We start from the raw sequence: 23,186 nt of genomic DNA on the forward strand, positions 1-23,186 counted from the left end.
AAACACTGAATTCAGATTGAGTTTTCTCACCCTCTTCATTCCTCACGCTGGGGCTTGAACTCCAGCATGAGGTTTCAGAGGAGATGAAAACTGTCCAAACCACAGGACCCTCCCGGACGTGTCCTGAGTCCATCTTTGCCAACCTCCCGCCATGGCAGCAAATGACCTCAGACTCCAGGCAGCTGCTGTCCACCCCTTGGGCACACAGCCACGCAGGAGCCTCCTTGCCAGCTCTGCTCTGGGTGTGGAGTAGGGACAGCTCTGTGGACTGTACATTCCTGGAAGGCTCCATGGCAGAGGAGGACTGACCGGGGCTTAAAGAGTTGGTGGGCTGGAGCCGGGGTTGTGGTACAGCAGGTTTACTACTGCCTGCAATACTGACATTTCATATTGGAGCACCTTTCGAAGCTACCCCATTTCTGATCCAGCTCCCTGTTAATGTGCCTGGGAAAGCAGGAGTAGATATCCCAAGGCTTGGACCTCCTGCCACCCACACGAGAGACCTAGATGGAATTCCAAGCTCCTGGCCTGGACTTAACTAGTAGCAACCATTGTGGCCATTTGGGAAGCAAGCCAGTGGATAGAAGATCCCCCCCCCTCTTTCCCTCTCTCTCTCCCTCTCTCCCTCTCTTCCTCTCCCTCTCTCCCTCTCTCTCTCATTCCCTCTCTCCCTCTCTCTCTCTTTCTCTCCTTCCCTCTCTTCACTCTGCCTTTCAAATAAATACATAAAAAGAATGGGTAGGCTTGAGGTGATCCCACATAGATGGGGTGGGATTGGCGCTGGTGACCTTGACTTGGGTCCCCTCGGGTCCCCTCCAGAGCCAGCTCTGCCTCTTCTGTCTTGTTCTTCACTGGAAACCCCAGCGCTGAGGTCCAGAGAGGTGACAGGTTAGGGACACAGTAACTGCACCATTTGGTGCTTGGATTCCCACGTTGCACCTTGCCACCATGTCTTTGCAGGTCTGAGAGAAAGGGCAGAGTAAGTGCTCCAGCCCCATCCACATCCCGCCCCTAGAAGGTCACCAGCAGGCACCCCAAACCCCCGTTGGCTCCACTGATTCCTCTCATCAGGGACACACACTAATTCTGCAGTGCATTTGACCATGGGAAAGGATGGCCACTTTACATTTCTGCTTCCTGTGCCAAAGGTGGATGGGGCCCTGAGAACAGAGGCAGATTGTCCCGAGAACAGGACATGGTGCTGGCACTGGGCTTGATGTCCCCTTCCGGCTGAGACAGGGTCGAGCCCACCCTAAACCTCTGAATCTGCTGGAGGCTGAGGAGAAGCTGTTCAGACACCCCTGGGAGAGAAAAGGCCAACACCACCATGGAGCCTATGAAGGAGCCGGCTCACCTGCTGCTCCCTCCTGGACACTGTGATCGGACAACCAGGGCAGCAGGTGCAGTGGCTGTCACTCGGATTCTCAGCTCCTTGCTGCAGTGTCAATAGCACAGAAGAACACATGAGGAAGGTGTTGGCTGTGACTGGCAGATCCCGGCCCTCCATGCCCCACCCTCCCCATGAGCAGGCAGAGATGTGCTTGGATCTTCCAGGGGGACAGAGGAAAGCCCCAGGAGCATTAGCAGGGACCTAAGTGTCAGGCCGCAGTGGTGTGGGCTTCCCTAGGTGTAGGCTCTCTAGAGTCAGCCTTGAGCCATGGGGGTCAATGATCTCCAGCCCCCACTGAGGTTTCTCAGCCAGGGTGGAGTCCTGTTAGAGTCCCCGCCTGGGACTATGCTGGCAGACAGGAAGCACAAGCGGGTAACTGGGCGGAAAAGAACACTTCATTTTATTTTCAGCTTCATTAACCTTTCTGAAATGCCACGGTCCCTGCTGAGGGACTCCCCGGGGAGCCACGAGGTGGGCGGTACTGAGCTCCCGCCCAGCAGCTCAGCCCTGAACACACTCCTGAGTCAGAGTTGGGAGGATTTGCTCGGCCACTTCCTGGAGCCTGAGATCAGGACAAGGTCACGGGGCTCTGGGAGGCGGGGGCTCTGGGACAGACTCCTTTATCGTCACTGAGCTGGTCTGACTCTGGGTCAGGTGGGCTGGGTTAGGCGGGCTGCCCTTGCTTTCTGTCCACCTTCAGAAAAGGGCTTGGAAGTGGACAGTGGGCCTCGGGGGCCTCACTAGAGCTCAACAGAGAAATGAGTGGCCCCCTAGCAGGTGCAGGCCCCTGCTATGCTGGTGTTGAGTTGCCACCCACTCTCCACATTGACCCTGGGACCCTGAAGCCTCGACCCTGAAGCCCAAAATCCTGCTTGGTAAGCAATCCCCACTTTTCTTTCTTTTTTTTTTTTGACATGATACTTCTTTTTTGTTTTGTTTTGTTTTGTTTTTAAACATTTATTTGAAAGGCAGAGTTAGAGAGAGAGAGAGAGAGAGAGAGAGAGAGAGAGAGAGAATCTTCCCATTGGTTCACTCTCCAAATGGTTGCAATGGTGCAATGGCTGGGGCTGAGCTGGACCAAAGCCAGGAGCCAGGAGCTTCTTCCAGGTCTCCCACATGGGTGCAGGGGCCCAAGCACTTGGGCCATCTTCTACTGCTTTCCCAGGCCCTAGCAGAGAGCTGGATTGGAAGTGGAGCAGCCAGGACACAAACCAGAGCCCATATGAGATGCTGGCACTACAGGCGGCAGCTTCACCCGCTAGGCCACAGTGCTGGCCCCAAATTTCATTTTCTCCATGGATGTTTCAGAGTTCCCTCCTGGTCTCTAAATGATGCCTCTAACCCTTGCCAGTTTGCTACTGATGCTTTGCACCTCACGATCCTTCTAAAACATTGGGTACTTCACCTACAATGCCGGGATAGCTGTAGGGGATCCTTTAGATTTAGCTACAATGTGACTGCAGGTTGATTCAGTTTAAGGCTAACTGAAAGTTATTCTGTTGGTGAGGAAGGTGCGATTCTGCTGCCCCTAGACTGGGAGATATATTAGGGCTCTGAGGTCAAGCAGCAAGCTTTGTGCAAGGAGGAAGTGGCCCTAGAAATGGAGTGGCTCCAGGGAAGCTGGCTCTGCAGGTGACAGTGGGCCTATAGATGGGTCCCCACCTGCCCATCCCAGCCTGGCCTTTATAGACTGCTTATTAGGGGACTCAATGTGCTTGTCTCTGCTATGGGTGACCTCACTGAGGTTATTGTGCAATTTAAAAGTGCTGATTTACATGAAGAGCTGGGAGTAGTGGCTGGCTGGGGGTCAAGTGCTATGTCGCTGGGCGAGGGTACCAGTCAGCCCCTTTCCAGGAAGGAAGCAGTAGTGTGGGCTGATTCACAGAGAAGCTGCACGTAGACGCTTGGAGGCATACAGTGCCAGGGAGTGCCCTGGCATCCCTGAAAACCCACCGTCCGCTCCAATGCTTGCTGCCTTGGAATCCCAGTTTTAGGATGATGTGAGGTCAACTCTCCATATCTCATGGCACACCAGACCCTGCCCTCTGGGTTTATGCTTTGAAAGCTGATGGTGGCCGAGTTGCTTTCTACCAGTCTCTTCCTTCTGGGGCTCCCCACAGCTCAGAGAAGCAGGGCCAGGGTTCCCTGGTGTGCTGCTGCCCACCCAGCCTCACTGCCCCGCCCCCACCATGTACTTTGCATTCTTCTGACTGAGCTTGTTAGTGAAACTAGTGCGGTCTTATCCCAAGTGCCAACATAAGCCTTGGGCACCATTCCAGAAGCCCAGCCTGACTTACCAGAAGTCAGGTGACTGGATAGCCTGATCATACACATTGCCCTCACCCTATCCAATGGATAGGGTAAATTTCTCACTCCCTCATTTTGGCTAGACTATATAAGACCCATTCTTGTAGCGTAGGGGGCTCTTTGTCCTGTGCACAAAGAAGCAGCCTTGTCGGCCGACCATAAACCTTTCCCTCACTCTGGTGTTTGGTGTGTCTTACCGTAGTGGCCTGTCCTTTCACAGCTGCCCTCACTTCTAATATCCCTCACCAACCCTGAACACAGGGAATCCTGTTGGATGCACGTGGAGTGCCTCCTTCGTCCCCCTGGGCGTGACTCTGTCAGCTTTCAGCTGCAGCCCACCATGTCCAGGAGGGGAGGAGCTGCTCCTTGCTCTGGCCCAGGGACACGCCTCTGAGATGGCACCATGTGTAGAGAGGAAAGGGCCTGGGCCTGGCCTCTGTCTCCGTGCAATTCTGCTCTGGGGCTCCTGGCATGTGCACGGCGCTATAAATATCAGCAACACCAACCTAGGGCATGCCTGACTCCTGGTCTCATGCACCAAGGTCAAATGCATCTTTGTAGCAGGAACTTCTCTCTGGGCGAGTCTCCCTGATCCTGGGGAGTAGTTGCCCACCTGCTGCCCCACAGACTTATGGGAAATCATGATGATCATGACTGGCCTTTGGCACAATTTGTTGCAAAGCCTCACTGAGGTGACAGTTAACTGATATCTACATCAATTTTGGAGGGCAATAAACATGCTCAGGGCATTGTCCCACCCATGTGGTGTGGGAAGCTAATGCCAGGAACTGCATCAAACTAGCAACACACCCAGCTTCCTCCTTGTGATAGAATCGGTGACACCTGCTTGAGGGTCATTTCCTTAAAAAAAATGAAAATAAAAATCTGTGCCCCAAGGAGATGAAGGAACACTGACAATGTGGCCTGAAATGCTCACATCAACTCCTTAATTTCTGTTTCCCATTCTGCCTCCACCTCCTCCACTAGAATTTCCTGGTGGTAGATAAAAAACAAACAGGGGGCCATCGCTGTGGCGCAGCGGGTTAAGCTTCTGCCTGCGGTGCCTGCATCCTATATGAGCACTGGTTCAAGTCCCAGCTGCTCCACTTCTGATCCACCTCTCTGCTATGACCTGGGAAAGCAGTAGAAAATGGCCCCAGTGCTTGGGCTCCTGCACCCACATGGGAGACCCAGAAGAAGCTCCTGGCTCCTGGCTTCGGATCAGTGCAGCTCTGGCTGTTGTGGTCAATTGGGGAGTGAACTAGTGGATGGAAGACCTCTCTCTCTCTCTCTCTCTGCCTCTTCTTCTCTCTGTGTGTAACTCTGACTTTCAAATAAATACATCTTAAAAAGAATAATGATTGACATGAGGGAGCTCAGAGCCATGCCCGGGAATGTGCATGGTGGAGTGCAGTTTGGACATTCGTTATCACGGAGCTCCTCGGTCTCAGCGGAACAAACCCATGTGGACAGAGTCCTCACCCTGGGACTTCAAACCCATGTGGACAGAGTCCTCACCCTGGGACTTCCTCAGAGACTGCCAAACTGGGCAGAGGGGTGCTGCAATGCCCTTTCTAAAATTCGGCTCCAGGAGTTGTGTTTTATGGGTGCAGGGCAGGGGGGCAGCCCAGGATTTTTCGAAGTAGGCATTGGGCATAGATGACAGCATGAAATCATCTTTGTTCTGCAAATGTGTTTTCCAAAATGTGTCCCCATGAACACGTGTGAAAAGCGTTTGTGACAAAAACCCTCCAAAAACAAGGAATAGAGGGGAACTTCTTCAGCTTGATCAAGAAAATCTATTTTTAAAAACCCTTCAGTTATTGTCATTGTTCATGATGAGAAATTAGGAGTGTTTTCCTTTAAATAAGGAACAAAGCAAGGATACCTTCCCTCACCACTGCCTTAAACCTTGCACTGGAAGTCCTAGCTGTTGCAGTAAGAGGAACAAATAAAAAGCATCCTAATTAGGAAGGAAGAAGCAAAACCGTATTTGTTTTGTTTTGTTTTGTTTTTTGACAGGCACAGTGGACAGTGAGAGAGGGAGACAGAGAGAAAGGTCTTCCTTTGCCGTTGGTTCACCCTCCAATGGCTACCACGGCCGGTGCGCTGCGGCCAGCGCACCGCATTGATCCGATGGCAGGAGCCAGGAACCAGGTGCTTTTCCTGGTCTCCCATGGGGTGCAGGGCCCAAGCACTTGGGCCATCCTCCACTGCACTCCCTGGCCACAGCAGAGAGCTGGCCTGGAAGAGGGGCAACCGGGACAGAATCTGGAGCCCTGACCAGGACTAGAACCCAGTGTGCCGGCGCTGCAAGGTGGAGGATTAGCCTAGTGAGCCATGGCACCGGCTGCAAAACTGTATTTGTTCACAGGAGACATGATGTCTCTGCCGATGTAAGCTTTAAGATGGCTCTTAAAAATTCAACCAAAAGCCCTTCAGGACTAATACATGATTGTGGTAAGGTTATATTACAGCCAGCAGAATGCAAGGGACATACGGAAAAGTCAATTGCTTTCATGTACACCAGCCTCGAACAAGTGGCACGTGAAATTAAAAACACAGGATCATTCTGCTTGCTAATCTCAGACTCTGTTATCTTTCCCTGTGCTGGGTTCTTCCTTGCCTCGAAAGCTCGATCTATTTCCAGGTACCTGATGCTGCCTCTCTGTCTAGGGTACCTCCTACAGGAAGCTGGCATTGGTTGGGCCATGAGTAGTTGTTGCATCATGGCCTTCCCTCTCTTACGCCACAGCGCCGGCCCCCCAAATTGTCTTGAATGGGACATGGGGCCGACTTATGGGGCTGCCAGTCCTTGGACAGGGATGTGCTGGGGGAGGAGGCGGCTGCTGAGCAGAAGCCCTGTGGAAGTGGCCGCCTGCAGGAGCTCTGCCAACAGCTAAGGCAAGAGATGTGCTTCACTCTCAGGGGGAGGGGGCGGCTCTGGGTGGCACACCCAGCACCCACCGCAGACACGGACCTCAGGGAGTCACCCTCACTCGTCTCCTTCCTGACCAGTGGTTCATCTGTGGTCACTCAGTTCTCATGCAGTATTTAATTAGTTCCTGGCCTTTCTTTCCCCCACCATTTGGACTCATTTCTCCTTAAGAATATGGGCCATTTCCTAGGCTGAACTGTGGGAATGTGTCCCATGGAAACCAGCCCATGGCCACTGGGTAACTGGCTGGTGTCGGATGCATTGGAGTTTGGATGGAAGGATCCAGATGACAGCTTACAAGCCCTGGGATAACACAAAGCCACAGACTACAGAAGTCATTGCTTGAAATTACGTGTTGAATACTGGATGTGAAACACTTTCTAGCAATGTTTTAATGAGTGACAGTTTTAGTTTGTTTTTTTTTTTTATTTTTGTGCAATGGGCTTTCATTGTAAGCTGTAAAAAAAATCCACTGCAGTATCCTAGGCTAGACCTTTCAGGGCTGCGTGTCCGCTTCCCAGCTCTCTCTTACATCCTCACCCTCCCACTCCAAGCTATCCTGCCGTGTATCCAGACAAAAACCAGACATACAGTGCCAAGACTTTGGTTACTAGATTTTATTCTGAGGCAGCCCGTAGCAGTTTATGGCAACCCACTGCACTACCATGAGAACTGTTTATCAAATGGGGCGATTGCAGGGCATGCACATGTGTTCAGTTCAGGAGCTTTGCACTCGTGTCAGTGTGCCTGCAGGCGGGACTGAGGAACCCGGGTCTTCTTCCTCCGCTCTCCTCTCTGAATCGCAGCTGCTCTCTGCTACTGGTGAGCTGCTCCATGGCGGTGATGCTGTGCGTGTTCAGATCTGCAGGAGTCCCTCTTCCCTCCCTAGAGCTTTTGAAACAGCCAGAGATGAAGCCTGAGCCCAACCAGCTTCTCTTTGTGAGGCTCCCTGCATCCCACTGCCCAGGAAGTGCTCACAGCTGATAGGTAAAAACACTCTCACTTTCTTATCAAATCTGGGGAGAAAACTCACCAAAATTTTCACAAAAACATATTGGCAACATGTGATTTATTCTCACTTAAAGATGGATGGATTGATTTGAAAGATAAAGTGAGAGAGAGAGAGAGAGAAAATCTTCCATACACTGGTTCACTCCCCAGCTATCTGCAACAGCCGGAGCTGGGCCAAGAAGTCAGGAACCAGGAGCTTCTTCCAGGTCTCCCACATGGGTACAGGGACCCAAGCACTTGGGGCATCTTCTACTGCTTTCTCAGGCACGTTAGCAGGGAGCTGGATCGGAAGTGGAGCAGCTGGGACTTGAACTGGTGCCCATAAGAGATGCTGACACGGCAGGCGGAGGCTTTACCCACTACACCATAAGGCTGGCCCTTATTTCCATTTTTAAGCCTTGTGCTACAACACAAGTCATGGCCACTTTGAGTTCTGGGAATTTAGATTCTCTTTTTGAGTTTTGAGTCCAGTGATAAACTGTGTAGAACCAGATTAGTCATGCCATAATAATCCCATCATAATTATGGGATTATGAGAATTAAGTGAGGCAATGAATATGAAACCACTCCACCTAGCATACAGTAGGGCCACTGTCATTTTACTCCAATAAAAGGAATAAAAATTTATTAAATATTGTTGATCACTACAGAACACAGTTGAAGTGGAGCAGCTGGGGCTCGAACCATCACCCATATGGCATGTTGGTGCTGCAAGCAAAGGCTTAATCCGCTATCCCACAGCACCGGTCCCACAGCTGACAACGGGAACAGTATCTGTGGGGATGCAGTCTCAGTCGCTGCTCAGCTGTGCCCACTGGAAGAGCCACAACAGTGCTTGGTTGAGAGGGAACACCTGCTCACCCTGTCAATTTCACCCTGCTGTAGGTTTTTCAACAGGGTATGAACACTTCAAAACAAAAAGACGATACATGTATTTCGATGCAAAGTTTTGAAATTCATGCAAAGGTTTTCATCATGCATATTTTTCGGAAGTTTTGAAGACCCTCGTAGGCGTGGATTTTGTGTCCGTTGCATACATGTCAACTTACCCTCTGATTCCATTTTCCGTGGGCTTTTGGAGCGCCTTCCTCTGCTGAGCTGCCGCAAAGTTAATTTTTCAGCAACATAGAAAGAGAAGCTATTTTTTCCCTGCTCAAAGCAAAAATTGTTGTTGAAAGAAAAATGCCACAAAAAGCTTTAATAAACATTAAAAAAACAGAGTGAGGGAAAATAAGCCAGCAGAATGGGTTCTTTAGACTTGCTACCACAAAAGACGTGGAAGTTTGCAATTTTGAAAGATTCAAGTGGAATTTCTAGTTCCTACCTTGAACTCAGCCCCTCTATTAGACTTTTGTGCTTCTTTCTTGCTGAGACTAGTACTGTTTTTTTTCCCTTCTAACAATTACATTTTCCTCTCTTTTTAATAGGATCCATGACTTCAAAAGAAACCTGAATCAGTTTCTATTGAAATCCACAGCAAAGAAAAACCATGACAAAGAAATTGCCCCTGCGCTCCTGTGACGGCAAGTGAGTGTCACACAAGGAAGTGTTGTTGCACACCCCCTCTACCGTTCTTGGAATCTTGAATCGACCCAGCAGGACAGAGGGAACAGAGAAAAACTGTTCTGGGCGACAGTCTGTACATTCCCAGCCTCAGGTTTCGCACATAACTACTTCATAAATTCAGCACTCACCAGCCCATAATATCTTTATGCAATGGACTTGAAAGCAAACATGTCAACCAAAACCTTACATATGATGTTTATGGACGGTAGCCCTTGGCTGTATGCTGGCCAGTGTTCATTAACGTGGTTACACAAGAAGTGATTTGCATCCTGCAGGAAGCACAGAGCTGACTTTTGTATGGGTGACATGCCTGCAGTTGCCATGGGACACACTTTCAGAGAAGAACTACGTCATCTTTCCCCATGTGCTGAGTCCTAATACCTCGTTATCAGCTAACAGTTCCTGGCACTACAGAGCACATACCTCTGAGACAGTGCTCTTCCCATTGGCTGCTGGAGACATATTGCTAAGTTGTTCAACAAACAAAAATATGTCCCGTGATAGCTGCAGACTTGGGCCAGTGTTAGCACACAGCAGGTTAAGCTGCTGCCTGCAACACAGGCATCCCATAGGGGGACCAGTTCGAATCCTGGCTGCTCCACTTCCGATCCAGCTCCCTGCTAATGCACCTGGCAAGGCAGTGGCTGATCCTCAAGTGCTTGGGCCTCTGCACCCATGTGGGAGACCCGGATAGAATTCTAGGCTTCTCACTTTGGCCTGGCGCAGCCCTGGCTGATGTGGCCCTTTGGGGAGTGAAACAGAGGATGGAAGATCTCTCTCTGTCTCTGTCTTTCTCTGTAACTCTGCCTTTCAAATAAACAAATCTTAAAAATAAATGAATAGATTTTTAAAAAAAGATAACTGCTGATTCTGCAGAGGGCCAAGGGCTAGCAAATGCTAACCAGTCTGTGACGCACGTGGAGATCAGTATGGAAGGAGTTCAGAATGGATCGGCGTGGTCCGAGTGTTTCTTTGGTAGGAGTCCAAAGGTCTCAGTAGTTTAAAGTTGACTGTGTGCCTGGGGGCTGCATCCTGAGAACAGGAGGGTGCTGTTTAAGCCAAAGGCTCCTCAATCCCTCAGAAAGCCAGCACGCCAGCAAGGGTCTCTGATTTCCTCTCCTCATCTGTGCTATGGCTGTGAGCGTCTGTCTCTGGGCCTCTGCTCGCTGGCTCCAGAGAAGCCACACACATACTTGGTCTCGTTCTACTGTTAAGACTAAGCTAGGAAGACAAACCGCACGCTATAACTGGTGAGATTTGTTTCTTTGGAGAGAGCTCCGTGCAAGCACCGAGCCTTCTCAGAGCCATGCCCTTTAAAAAAATTCAAGTAGGCAATTCATAAAAATTAGAAACCATGCCCAGAAAGGTCAGCTCTCCGTAAGAGAAAAACGCCCTGGAGCTGTGAGTGGGAGGGAAAGGTTCGAAGCTTTTTATTTTCCCGAAGGAAAACGTGTCTTATTTTTAAGTCAATGTGATCGCCTACTTGTCCAAACCCTCATGAAATGACGGAAAATGCCCTCTTCAAGTAACCCCTAGCACCTTCTCTGCTTACACCGTTAGCCATGGACCTGCAGAAAGGGCTTTTAAAGCAAAAAGCCATTTCTTCTTATGGCTTATGCAGAAACAGAAAATACTGCTTCGGAGGAGGAGATGAGATGTGTTCTGTGAGGCTTCTGTCTGCTGAAGTTCTCTCCAGTCCAGGGCAGGGTTTTATACAAGAGGTGTGGACCTCCCGCTGCCTAAGGGCTCTTGGTGCAGGTGGCGCTCCGGTAACTAGTGAAGCACTGCACTTACAAAGAGCTCCATGCAGAAGCCCCCTGCCCAGCAACAATGAACTGGGCTCCTGGGTGCTCACAGGCGTGGCTGACTAATTGAGTTTCTCTTTCTCCAGCACAAGTGCACACCCAGGTTTTTCTTCCCCATGGGAACATGTTTCACTCCCAGCTTTCACCTCCTTCCCATCCTATCCCTTCCCACGGCTCCTCTCCACCTGCTCCTCTTTCTCACCCTGTTACAGGCACTCCTGGGTTTTGGGAAGGGGGCTCAGCATTACCCTGGAAGGCTCAGATGACAAGCAGGGGCCGGGGAACTGTGAGCGGCGCCTGCTACAGGACGTGTGCCCACAGTTCTGGGAAATGAAGGCAAGCCCAGAGTCGCCCCGGGAGCATTGGGTGGATCCTAAGGTGGCTTTGAGCTGAACAGAACTGGATGCTAGAAGGGCCCTGGCTGAGGGTGTCAGGAGGCCAGGACAATCGCATGGCTTGAAAGGGGTGCTCTTAGGGCTGGTTGGCATAGCGGGTAAAGCTGCAGTCTGCAGTACCGGCATCTCATATGGGTGCCGGTTCAAGTCTCGGCAGCTCCACTTCCAGTCCAGTTCTCCCCTATGGCTTGGGGAAGCAGTAGAAGATGGCCCAAGTCCTTGGGTCCCTGCACCCATGTGGAAGACCTGGATGGAGTTCCTGGCTCCTGGCTTTGATCTCACCTAGTCTGGGGCATTGTGGTCATTTGAGAAGTGAACAGATGGATCTCTCTCTCTCTCTCTCTCTCTCTCTCACACACACACACACGCACACACACAGAAAATGTGTTGCAGTAGAAATATCTGCATAGAGCCAGGAGAACTCAAACGCAGCACACACCACCCCTCAGGAGCTGTGTGACCACAAGGAACACACTTACTGTTTCAGGGCTGGATCCGTATCTGTAAGTGGGAGAAACAGGCACACAGGTTTGGTTTGAAATTTAGAAAGAATTGGGGCTGGCGCTGTGGCAAAGCTGGTAAAGCTGCTGCCTGCACTGTGGGCATCCCATATGGATGCCGGTTCGAGTCCCAGCTGTTCCACTTCTGATCCAGCTCTCTACTATGGCCTGGGAAAGCAGTAGAAGATGGCCCAAGTCCTTGGGCTCCTGCACCTGCATGGGAGACCTGGAAGAAGCTCCTGGCTCCTGGCTTCAGATCAGCTGAGCTCTGGCCATTGCGACCATTTGGGGAGTGAACCAGTGGCTGGAAGACCTCTCTCTCTCTCTGGCTCTACATCTCTCTATAACTCTTTCAAATAAATAAAAATAAATCTTTAAAAAAAATAAATAAATTTAGAAAGAATCATACACGTAAAAGTAGTTGTTCTTGTTGAGGAAGAAGACATGTGAGATTCAGTGAGTCCTCCTTGGAAAGAAGGAGATCTTCGTCCAAGACTCTTGAACACAGTGTGACTTTGACAAATGAAGCTCACCTTTCTAATAAATGTCAGTCATGCCATTAGAGGATTAGCAAGCATGTGTGAAAGCACTCTGGAAACACTGATGTAGGCAGACATGAGCTGTTTCTGTACACAGCCGCTAGACTAGTATGCATTGCAACGCTCCCAATTATTCACCATCAATTTCAAAGCAAAAAGACATTTTGCTGTTTGAGAGGGAGGGAGGGAGTTTGGAGACTCTGTAGTGAACACTACTGTGGTTCTTCAAGTTGTGTATTTTTGCTTTGCTATAGATAAGCATGTACAATCTAAGGAGTTTAATGCTAAAATTAAAGGAGTTTCAGATAAACTAAACTTTAAGGCAGGGCCAGCATTTTGGCACAGTAGGTTAAAACCCTGGCCTGAAGCACCAGCATCCCATATGGGCACCAGTTCTAGTCCCGGCTGCTCCTCTTCTGATCCAGCTCTCTGCTGTGGCCTGGGAGAGCAGTAGAAGATGGCCCAAGTCCTTGGGCCCCTGCACCTGCGTGGGAGACCCGCAGGAGGCTGCTGGCTCCTGGCTTCAGATTGGCACAGCTCCAGCCATTGTGGCCATCTGGGGAGTAAACCAGCAGATGGAAGACCTCTCTCTCTCTGTCTCTATCTCTCTCTGTGTAACTCTGTCTTTCAAATAAATAAAATAAATCTTTAAAAAAATTTAAGGCGTTTCATGTAAATTTTATTTTTATTTAATTTAAAGACAGAGAATCAGAGACAGACATCTTCTGTCCACTGATTCACGTCCAAATGCTTACATCAGCTGGAGTCGGGCCAGGCTGATGCCAGGAGCCCAGAACTCAATCCAAGTCTCCCACATGGGTACAAGAGAGCCGAGTACTTAAGCCATCACCTGCTGTCCACCCCTGACCCCAGGATCTGCATTAGCAAGAGACTGGGATTGACATAAAAGCAGGGACCTGAAGCAGGATTCTGAGAGGGGTTGTGGGTGTCCCAAGCACCATTGACAGATGCCTGCCCCTAAATTTTGTTTTTAGCATTACACTTCTGTCAAAGAGGAAGCCAAGATTTAGGAGCATTTAGTAGTCTGAGTTCTTTTCAAAATTCTTAATTTCCTTCAGAATTAATGAAGCATCTGCCAAATACAGTGCATTTGCCATCTAAGTTCCTAAAAGCAAAGCTCACTGATGAGCATCCTGGGCTTTAAACACACACACGTGCGCGTACACACACACACACTCACACACCCCGCAATAAGGGGAGAGTTTCTCAACATCTTCTTGCATCTCATTCACAAGGTTGGAGTTGAGATAAGCAGATGTAGGAAGACAAGAACGTGGAGGACCGATACGTCCTCGGCCACCATGTGTGCTTACCCAGAGTGCTGTGAGGAAGACATTCGGGCTTGGTGGGTGCTATGTAGGCTGGGCTGAATATTACAAGCATAAGGCCATGACTTTGACTTGGGAACGAGGGATGCTGGTGTTCTGCTGCAGAGACGGGGAGAAATCAACCACTGCTGAGTTTGTTCCTCTGGCCACCTTCTGGGCACCTTAGCTCTTCCCGGTGTGTAACAGGGAGAAAAGCCAGCCTGCTTCTTTCTTTGTGTCATCTCCTCACACTGCACTGTCCCAAACCCTTCACCCCAAGTGTGCTTGGGCCCCTTTATGGTGGGTCATCACATGGTCTCTGTGTGCTTTGTCCTTCCCCATATGGATGTCCCATTCTACTCACTATGGACAGGAGTGCGCACCTGCTGGTTGAGAGCCACGACCCTTCCTGCATAGCCTTATGTCTAAATTGTCACCTTCATAACTCTGAATAAGGAAAGGACCCCCAAGCAGGACCTGGATGAGAGAGAGTAAAGGAGGGCAGGGCATGTGGAAGTGTATTAGTCAGCCTTTTGTTACTGCAATGAAATACCAGACAGAAAGGGGTTGCTGGCCTCACAGTTTTGGAGGTTCACAGTGTAAGATCAGGCAGGTCCCACTGGATTGATGCCTAATCAGGACAAAGGAAGAGGATCACACAGTGAGCCAGGAAGCAGGGGGAGAGTCTGGGTCCCACTGGGCTTTTTGACCAACCCTCTTGCAAGAACTATCAGCTAAGAACACATTCTCAGTGACCTAAGAACTCTCCCGCTTAGGCAACCTCCTGACCGCCTCAATCGCATTAAGTTGCCACCATCTTAGTATCATTAGGTTCTGACTTTGGGCTTCAAGGCCCTGAATGAGATTGGCGCCAAACCATAGCAGAGAAAAGCCATTTCCCAAGCACCACTTGAACGTAGAAGCATGAATGGAGCCATCCACTTGGGACACAGAGCTATCACGTTGTTCTATTCTTCTAAACCAGATGGAAGCTGGTTCCTGTCTTGCATTGGCCCTTTCTGAGATTCACTTTTCCTTCCTGGGTTGCTCATGGCCTCGGGAGTCCAGGGGCCTGTATGGGGCACCTCACTCACTGGTGGTGCGGGTGGCCATTGGTGGCGGCATTTCTTTGCGTTTAGATATCACCATTGCCTTGGGAGTGGGTCCTGCTGGACCCACCTTCGGCCAAAGCCCAGCAGACATGGCTCATGCGTGCTGTCCGGCCCCATCGTGACCACGAGAGGCCTGGAGTATGTCCAGAATTGTGGCTTCTCTTCCCAGCCCTCACAAGTCCAGGCAGCCCTCTCCTCTAGCACAGAATGTACCTCTCTCCCGGAGCCAATTCTGCTTCATTCTCCTAGAGAGCTTACAGTCGATGGCACAGCTGGGAGCTGTTACTGCCCGCTCCCTGCAGAGACCAGAGCCTTGGATGTGATGACCACAGGAAATGGGGCTTATTCCCTTTGAAGGAATCCAGAGGGAACATACGAGGGGAGGCCCTCCAGTTCAACTGGCACCAATGAAGCGAGAGAAGCCAGCTCTCTCAACCACAAAACAAGAAAAACCATGAACCCGCTGAAAAATGAACAGCGTTCCTTTGATCCATCAAGGGGTTGAGATTCCAGGGAGAACTCAGCACTCTGATCTCTGGAGAGGCAGGCGTATCCAGGGCGTTCCAGCAGGGCTCCAACTAGCAAGAGCTACTACAGTGACACACTGGCACTGCACTTGATTTTGATGACTTGCTAGAGGCTGGGAGTGGACTAGTGTAAGAGCGAGAAATTCCTGGGAGCAGTCCCTATGCTTCTGTGGATTTGTCTCCAGGAACCCTACTGGGTTGTCATGGTGAAAAGCCAAGGATATCCCTCATGTTCCTGGCAGGGAGTAGGAAAAGTGACCATTTAAAATATACTCAGAGGGGCCAGCACTGTGGTGCAGCGGGTAAAGCCGCTGCCTGCGGTGCCGGCATCCCATATGGGCACCGGTTTGAGTCCCAGCTGCTCTACTTCTGATCCAACTCTCTGCTATGTCCTGGGAAAGCAGTAGAAGATGGCCCAACTCTTTGGGCCCCTGTGCCCACATGGGAGACCTGGAAGAAGCTCCCGGCTTCTGGCTTTGGATCAGCACAGCTCTGACTGTTGTGGCCATTTGGGGAGTGAACCAGCAGATGGAAGACCTCTCTCTCTCTCTCTCTCTGTCCTTCTCTCTCTGTGTAACTCTGGTTTTCAAATAAATAAATAAATAAATCTTAAAATATACTCAAAGTCCTCTCCATAATGAAGACCCACTCACCAGGGGAAACAGAAAAAGATTTATATATTTATTTGAAAGGCAGAATTACAGAGAGAGAGAGAGAGAGAGAGAGAGAGAGAGAGAGAGATCTTCCATCCACTAGTTCACTCCCCAACAGTAAGGGCTGGACCAGGCTGAAGCCAGGAATCAGGAGCTTCATCCACACCTCCCACATGGGTAGCAGGGACCCAAGCACTGGGCCATCTTCCATTGCTTCCTGAGGTGCATCATCAGGGAGCAGGGTGGGAAGTGGAGCATTCAGGACTTGAACCAGTGCTCACATGGAGTGCAAGTGTCACAGTGATGGCTTAATCCACTACACCACGGTGCCGGCCCCAGGGAGATATTTGGCTAGAGGATTACTCAGTGTGGCAGAAGGGAAGTCACCCAGCTCCAGAACCCATGAGCATGTCTCATTTGTGGCTCCTGACTTTGGTCTGGCCCAGCCTTGGCCATTGCAGCCACTTGGGAAGTGAACCAGCATATGGAAGATCTGCGCTCGCTCTCTCTCTCTCTCTCTCCCCCTCTCTCTGTAACTCTGACTTTTAATAAATAAATCCTCAAGAGTTTAGAAATTCATGTATATAAAAATCATGGCATTATGAAAATAAACATTGCATGAGTTTAAAATTTTTTGCACCAAAATAAACTTACCCTTTTTTGGGGGAAGAATCATCAAATTTCTTTATAGGAAGGCATGGAGAAACTTACAGAAAACATTAGGGCCACTCCAACATGCATGTGCTGTCTCAGTGTCCCTGGCTATTGGGAAGATACCCTAAGGCTTTAGCTCTCTTTATCGCTGTCTCCCTGGATGTGTTTGTCGAAGAGCCTTCCCAGATTCAGGGGTTCCCATCTGCACAAGCTGACTATGCAGTCACAAAATTATTGAAAAAACTTTAGCTATGCTGATCCGAAGCCAGAATCCAGGAGCCAGGAGATTTTTCCAGGTCTCCCATGTGGGTGCAGGGGCCCAAGGACTTGGGCCATCTTCCATTGCTTTCCCAGGCCGTAGCAGAGAGCTGGATCGGAAGTGGAGCAGCCGGGACTCGAACCAGTGCCCATATGGGATGCTGGCACTGCAGGCGGCAGCTTTATCTGCTACGCCACAGTGCCGGCCCCCATAATCTTTTTATCTGCCAATCACATCATACCAAAGCTAGAGCAAAAGGTCAATCATGCATCACTAAAACTGAGGGAGGGGAATGAGGTAAGAATGGAAAGCAAAGGTCATCAGTTACTCCGATGGTAGGGGTCAGCCTACAGCTAGACGCAAAGCTTCCAGCCCTTTTGATGGTCATGGGAATGACATTACTCCTATGGCTTGAGTTGGCTGAATGATCTGAACAAGGCTTAGTAGTGTTTGGATTATCATAGTGTTCACTCATGTGCATTTCCAGTGTTTACCATAATCGGTGTATCCAGGGGGAATAATTGTTTGTAATTTTGAATGATGAGTAACTCTGAAATTCTCATTAAATGGAATTACTGCACCGGATAGGGAATGCAATTAAAAACTCGTAACATCAGACCTGATACCTGAGAGTGGATCCCACTGACTAATGGACAAAAAGATTCAATTAAGCAGAGTTGGACAAAGGCCTGGGGTTCATGGATGTCATCAGAAAGATGCTAGATGTGTTTGGAAAATTATAATTGAAATTGTGCTTAGCTTTTGGCTGATCTGTAGCCTACAAAGAGACCCTGAAAACCATAGAAAATATTTAGCGCAGCATTCAAGTATTTTGCCATTTTGTAGGACACTTCATCATCCCCCAGCCTCCCCCTTTCCTCCCATCTGTGTCACTTGTCCTGCTGCAAATTTGGTGTCCAGGCAGGAGAGAGGTGCCTCAACCCTGCTCAGACCCCTCCTTAGACCCTCAATAGTTATATCTTAAATATGCAAGCACCCTTTGAGAATACACATTGGCTCAAAGTGAGCTTAGTCAAGGTGGCTGAGATCTGAAGGGAAAAGCTGTAAAAAAAAAAAAAAAAAACACATAAAAGAGCCTTGGGCAATGACTTAGCATTGTGTGCATTCAGCTGTCAGGATCAAATATGAAAAACCAAGAAAATATCAGGGCCGCTGGTATCGCGTTGCTGGTAGAGCTGCAGTGCCAGCACCCCATATGGGCACCAGTTCGAGTCCCGGCTGCTCTACTTCTGATCCAGCTCTCTTCTGAGGCCTGGGAAAGCAATGGAAGATGGCCCAAGTCCTTGGGCCCCTGCACCCACATGGGAGACCTGGAAAAAGCTCCTGGCTCCCAGCTTCAGATCAGCACAAATCCGGCTGTTGCAGCCAACTGAGGAGAGACCCAGTGGATGGAGACCTCTCTCTCTCTCTGTCTCTCTGTGTAACTCTGACTTTCAAATAAATAAATAATCTTTTAAAAAATGAAAATGTCAAGGATCACTTTGCTAGCCACCCTGGTGTTTCTGGGACATTGTGGGGAAGATGAAGGTCCTGAGGTTAGAGACGTTTGTGCAGAGTTTGAAAGATCTTTTCATGTTCCTTGTAAAGCAAAACGTGGACTCAGGGTGTGGCCCAGCACCTGCCTTCTAGGATGCGTGTCCCAGAGACATGATAATTTATTCACAGAGAAATTTATAACACAAATGTTTCATTTATATTTGCAAGCTGGAAATTATTCGGTGTCCTTCAATGAGCGAACGGTGCAACCAATTGGGGAATATCCTTACCGTGAAAAACTACTAGGAAATAAAAGGGAGCAGAGTCTTAACCCATGCAACAACTGGTAAACCTCAAGATTATTATTTTGAATGGAAAAAAAACCTTCAGAGGTCACATACTGCTTGATTTTGCTTGTGCAGCATTCCTGAAATGAAAGTCTAGAGAGGGATAATTGACAGGTGGTTGCCCGAGGTTAGGGGTGGTTGCGGGGGGCAGAAGCGGAGCATCTGAACCATGGTGGTAATGCGGCTGTATGTATCCCTAAATTGCCTGGCATTGCATGACCTACACACGCACGACCTACACAATGCACACAGACACGCAAATGACTTCCTGTGATACTGGCAGGCACTAACAGCGCAGCGGATGGTACTGATGCTGATCTCCTGCGGTTGCTTTTGTCCTTCAGATGCTGAAGTTGTTACTGCTGGAGGCTGGCAAAGGGTTGCAAACCTCTCTTGTGCATTCTTTGCCTTTCCTAAGAGCTTGTATTTTTTTTAATTTATTTTATCTATTTATTTGAAAGGCAGAGTTATAGAGAGGCAGAGGCAGAGAGGGAGAGAGGTCTTCCTTCTGCTGGTTCACTCCCCAGATGGCTGCAAAGGCCAGAGCTGCATTGATCCAAAGCCAGGAGCCAGGAGCTTCTTCCAGGTCTCCCACTCAAGTGCAGGGACCCAAGGACTTGGGCCATCGTCTACTGCTTTCCCAGGCCACAGCAGAGAGCTGGATAGGAAGTGGAGCATCCAGGACTTGAACTGGCGTCCATATGGGATGTCAGCACTACAGGTGGTGGCCTTACTCTCTACACCACAGCACCAGCCCCAGAATCTGTATTTATTTTAAAATAAAAAGTTTTTAGGGGCCAGTGTCATGGCATAGTGGGTTTAAAGTGAGTTGGGCAGGCAGGATCCATGTTCTTCTTACTTCTCTGTGTGAGATCTAAACATAAAAACACCAATCATGAAAGTACATGAACTGAAAGAGAAAATAAGTGTGATTGGCATTCTGTACATAAAGGTAGAGAATTAAGGTCAAGGAAGGTGACAGAGTGTAGGCAAGGGCTGCTCTAAGGAAGATGGCCAAAGAAAGTCTATAGACAGCGTCTTTCAGCTGAAATCAGATTTGGAAGGTGTTAGACGTGCAAAGAGGGGAAGGCAGGGTGCTGGCAGAGGGAACAGTATGTGCAAAGGGAAAGGGGCTAGTCTGCTCAGGAAGTCAACAATGGCAGGGTGAGGGAGAGCAGGTGCCAGGTCCTGGATCAGGGGAGCACACGTGGGGGAGCCTGGGCTCAGGTTGAGATGCTAGAGTTAGACTTCTCAGAGCCTCCCCCGGTGCTGATTCTTCTATGACAGCCACCTGTGCATCTGTGCACGTCTCAGAGCCACATCCTGAATTGTGAGCAAACTGGAAATGTTTTAAGGCTTGCAACTCGATCAGCTAAGAGTATTTATATTCAACTCTGAGCCTTCCCAAGCTGGTGTTTATTTGGTTTAGTTCAGTGGGGAAACATAGAGGATTAAGTTTAAAGCTGGCTTCTAAGTTGCCAAATCCACTCTTAGTGGCTTCCTAAGTGGCAGGGAGAGGGGGGCTGCCTGTGCTGGCATCACCTCCAACAGGACAAAGGACTCAGAATCCCCTTCCACCCCCTCTTGCACTGTTTACTTCCTTGCCCGGCGAAAGTTGGACCATGGGCTTGGGGGAGAATTTTCCATGTCCTGTTGGAAGCACTAAACCAAGTTCCCTAGAGCCAGCGCCCACTCCCTATCCAGAAGCTCAGTAGAAAACAGGCTGCAGAAGGTCCCCGGGAAAAATCGCTCCTTGAACTCCTCAGTGGGATTGTCTTGGCTCACATCTCCTCACTCTTTCTGCCATTGGAGTGGAAACCCATCCAAGGCCACCATTTGGCTGCTCTGTGGCATGAGGACGGGGCCCAGGGACCACGTGGTCTGCCTTTGGTCCCATCTGGAGGCACACAAGTGTCTTTGTGACTCACAGGGAGTGCAGTCCAGGTGGGGTCAAGTGTCCAGGACACAAGTCTCAACTGATAGCAGAGGCTGTGCACTGACCTCCTTTTGTTCTCATTTCAAATGTGGGCCAGGTGGGGAGATTGTATTTTCAGAAGCAGTTGTGGGTGGCAGGAGAGGTGGGGACGACGGGGCAGCCCCAGGAGGTGCTTGGGTCATCCCTACAAGTGGGAAGCTGGAAACACTTTTTGACATCTCTTCCTCCCTTCTCCCCCATAGCCCACCCGTTTCTAAATCCCATTCATTTTGTCTCCCCAATCCCTCTTCCCACACCGTATTTATGATCTCCTAATTGAAATTACAATTATTCCTTACTTGAACCACGGCACATTTCAAAGGGAGTACATCTTCCCTTCATTCTTCTGGCTTAAGAGGTCAGATTTTATTTTTATCATTGTTTCTGGGTTCAAAATCCTTGCCATGGACAATGGCCTAGACACCTGGCATTTGTCACCAGCCCAGTCTCCTTCATTCTGTCCCCCTCTCCTCTGTGCTGGCCTCACCACCTCCCCCTGCAGAGCCTTTGAGTTTTTTCCCCCAGAACACTCATTCACCCCGCACAAACATCTTGGCTCCACTTATTCTGCACCTCTGTAAGAGTTCAGCCCTGAGCTTCATTTCTTTGGGAATTATTCCAGCTGACCAATTCTCTACCCTACTCCAGTTGCCTTGCCATCATGTATAGGTAGCTACTGTTTTAATACTTGTACCCTCTGGAGTAGAAATTCCACAGGAACAAGAATCCTATCTGTATTGTTCTACACCCTGTCCCTGGGACCTGGGACAATAGCAAGTTCATAACTGGATCATTGTGAATATATGTTGAATGAGTGAACAGTGAAGGAACTGAGAAGTGTGAGATCTTGGGTCCTAGTCTCTCTCCCTTTCTCTTTCTCTCTATGTATCTTTCCTCTATATCTATTTTTTTAATATTTTTTATTTTTTAAAATTTATTTGACAGGTAGAGTTATAGACAATGAGAGAGAGAGAGAGAGAGAGAGAGAGAGAGAAAGGTCTTCCTTCCATTGGTTCACTCCCCAAATGGCCACTATGGCTGGCACTGCACTGATCCAAAACTAGGAGCCAGGTGCTTCCTCCTGGTCTCCCATGTGGGTGCAGGGGCCCAAGCACTTGGGCCATCCTCCACTGCCTTCCTGGGCCACAGCAGAGAGCTGGACTGGAAGAGGAGCAACTGGGACTAGAACCCAGCGCCCATATGGGATGCTGGCTCTGCAGGCAGAGGATTAAACAAGAGAGCCACAGCGCCGGCCCCTGTCCTCTATATCTATTATCAGTCATCTCTCTCTCTCTCTCTCTCTCTCCAGCTCAATGACCACAGCTATGATAATCAAATCAGCTAAACAAGTAGAAAAGGGAAAATTCACAGGGTCTGGGTCATGAGCTGCAAGATATGGAAGAGAGGAACCTGTAGTGCCCTCCCACCCCTACTCTCATCCTACCTCCTACTCCCTCTCCCATTCCATTCTTTAATAAGATTTATTTCTAATTATCTTTATATACAAAAGACCAGCTCTATACTTAGTAAATATTTCAACAGGTTGTGCCCACACAGACACACAAAGTATAAAGCACTGTTTGAAGATAAGTTTTACTGTTAATTCTCATAGTACAACACATTAAGGACAGAGGTCCTACATGGGGAGTAAGTGCACAGTGATCCTGTTGTTGATTTAACAGTTGAAACTCTTATTCATGACGTCAGTGATTACCTAAGGCTCTTGTCGTGGACTGCCAAGGCTATGGAAGCATCTTGAGTCCACAAACTCCATCAGTATTACAAGGCCATAAGCAAAGTGTAAGTTCTCTTCTCGTGTCAGAGAAAGGTACCTCCTTCTTTAATGGCCCCTACCTTCCACTGGGATCTCACTCACAGAGATCTTTCAGGTAGGTCATTTTTTGCCACAGTGTCTTGGCCTGAAATGCTCTCAAGGGCTTTTTGGCCAGATCCGAAAGCCTTAAGGGCTGATTCTGAGGTCAGAGTGTTGTTTAGGGCATTTGTCATTCTATGAGTCTGCTCTGTGGTCCGGGGCTACTCCTGGCACTTGTTTATGGGAGGGTAGGACCGGACCAGCTTGAGGGGACTTTTGTGGGCAACACAATGGCAAGACTAGCCTGCAGGTGCCCCTGCTCATACCCAGCAAAATCATGTTCTCCATGTGGTTTTGGACTTCCAGAGGCTGGAGGAACAACCACTTTAAACTAGCTGAAGTCAACAGGGGCAACTCAAGAACTGCAAACTCAGGACCTTGTCTGATAAAAGATGAACACCAAGCACACAGGACCAAGGACGGCTCCCTCCCTCTGGTTATCTCATGAGTTAATGGGCTGGTGACGGGCTGGACAACCCCATCGATGGGACCTAGAGTGTTGATAAAGGG

At 49.3% G+C, this 23,186-nt stretch overlaps 1 long non-coding RNA gene across 1 annotated transcript; it reads left to right on the top strand.

Moving 5' to 3' along the window:
* The first annotated feature begins 1,936 nt into the window (after positions 1 to 1,936).
* On the top strand, positions 1,937 to 10,070 carry LOC138844206 (uncharacterized). Its single transcript, XR_011379765.2, has 2 exons — positions 1,937 to 2,265; positions 9,074 to 10,070. It is a non-coding gene; the product is annotated as an uncharacterized LOC138844206 (long non-coding RNA).
* Positions 10,071 to 23,186: the final 13,116 nt, after the last annotated feature.

This window comes from Oryctolagus cuniculus, chromosome 11 (assembly GCF_051225735.1).
Source record: "Oryctolagus cuniculus isolate XC-2025 breed Fujian yellow rabbit chromosome 11, ASM5122573v1, whole genome shotgun sequence".
NCBI lineage: Eukaryota > Metazoa > Chordata > Mammalia > Lagomorpha > Leporidae > Oryctolagus > Oryctolagus cuniculus.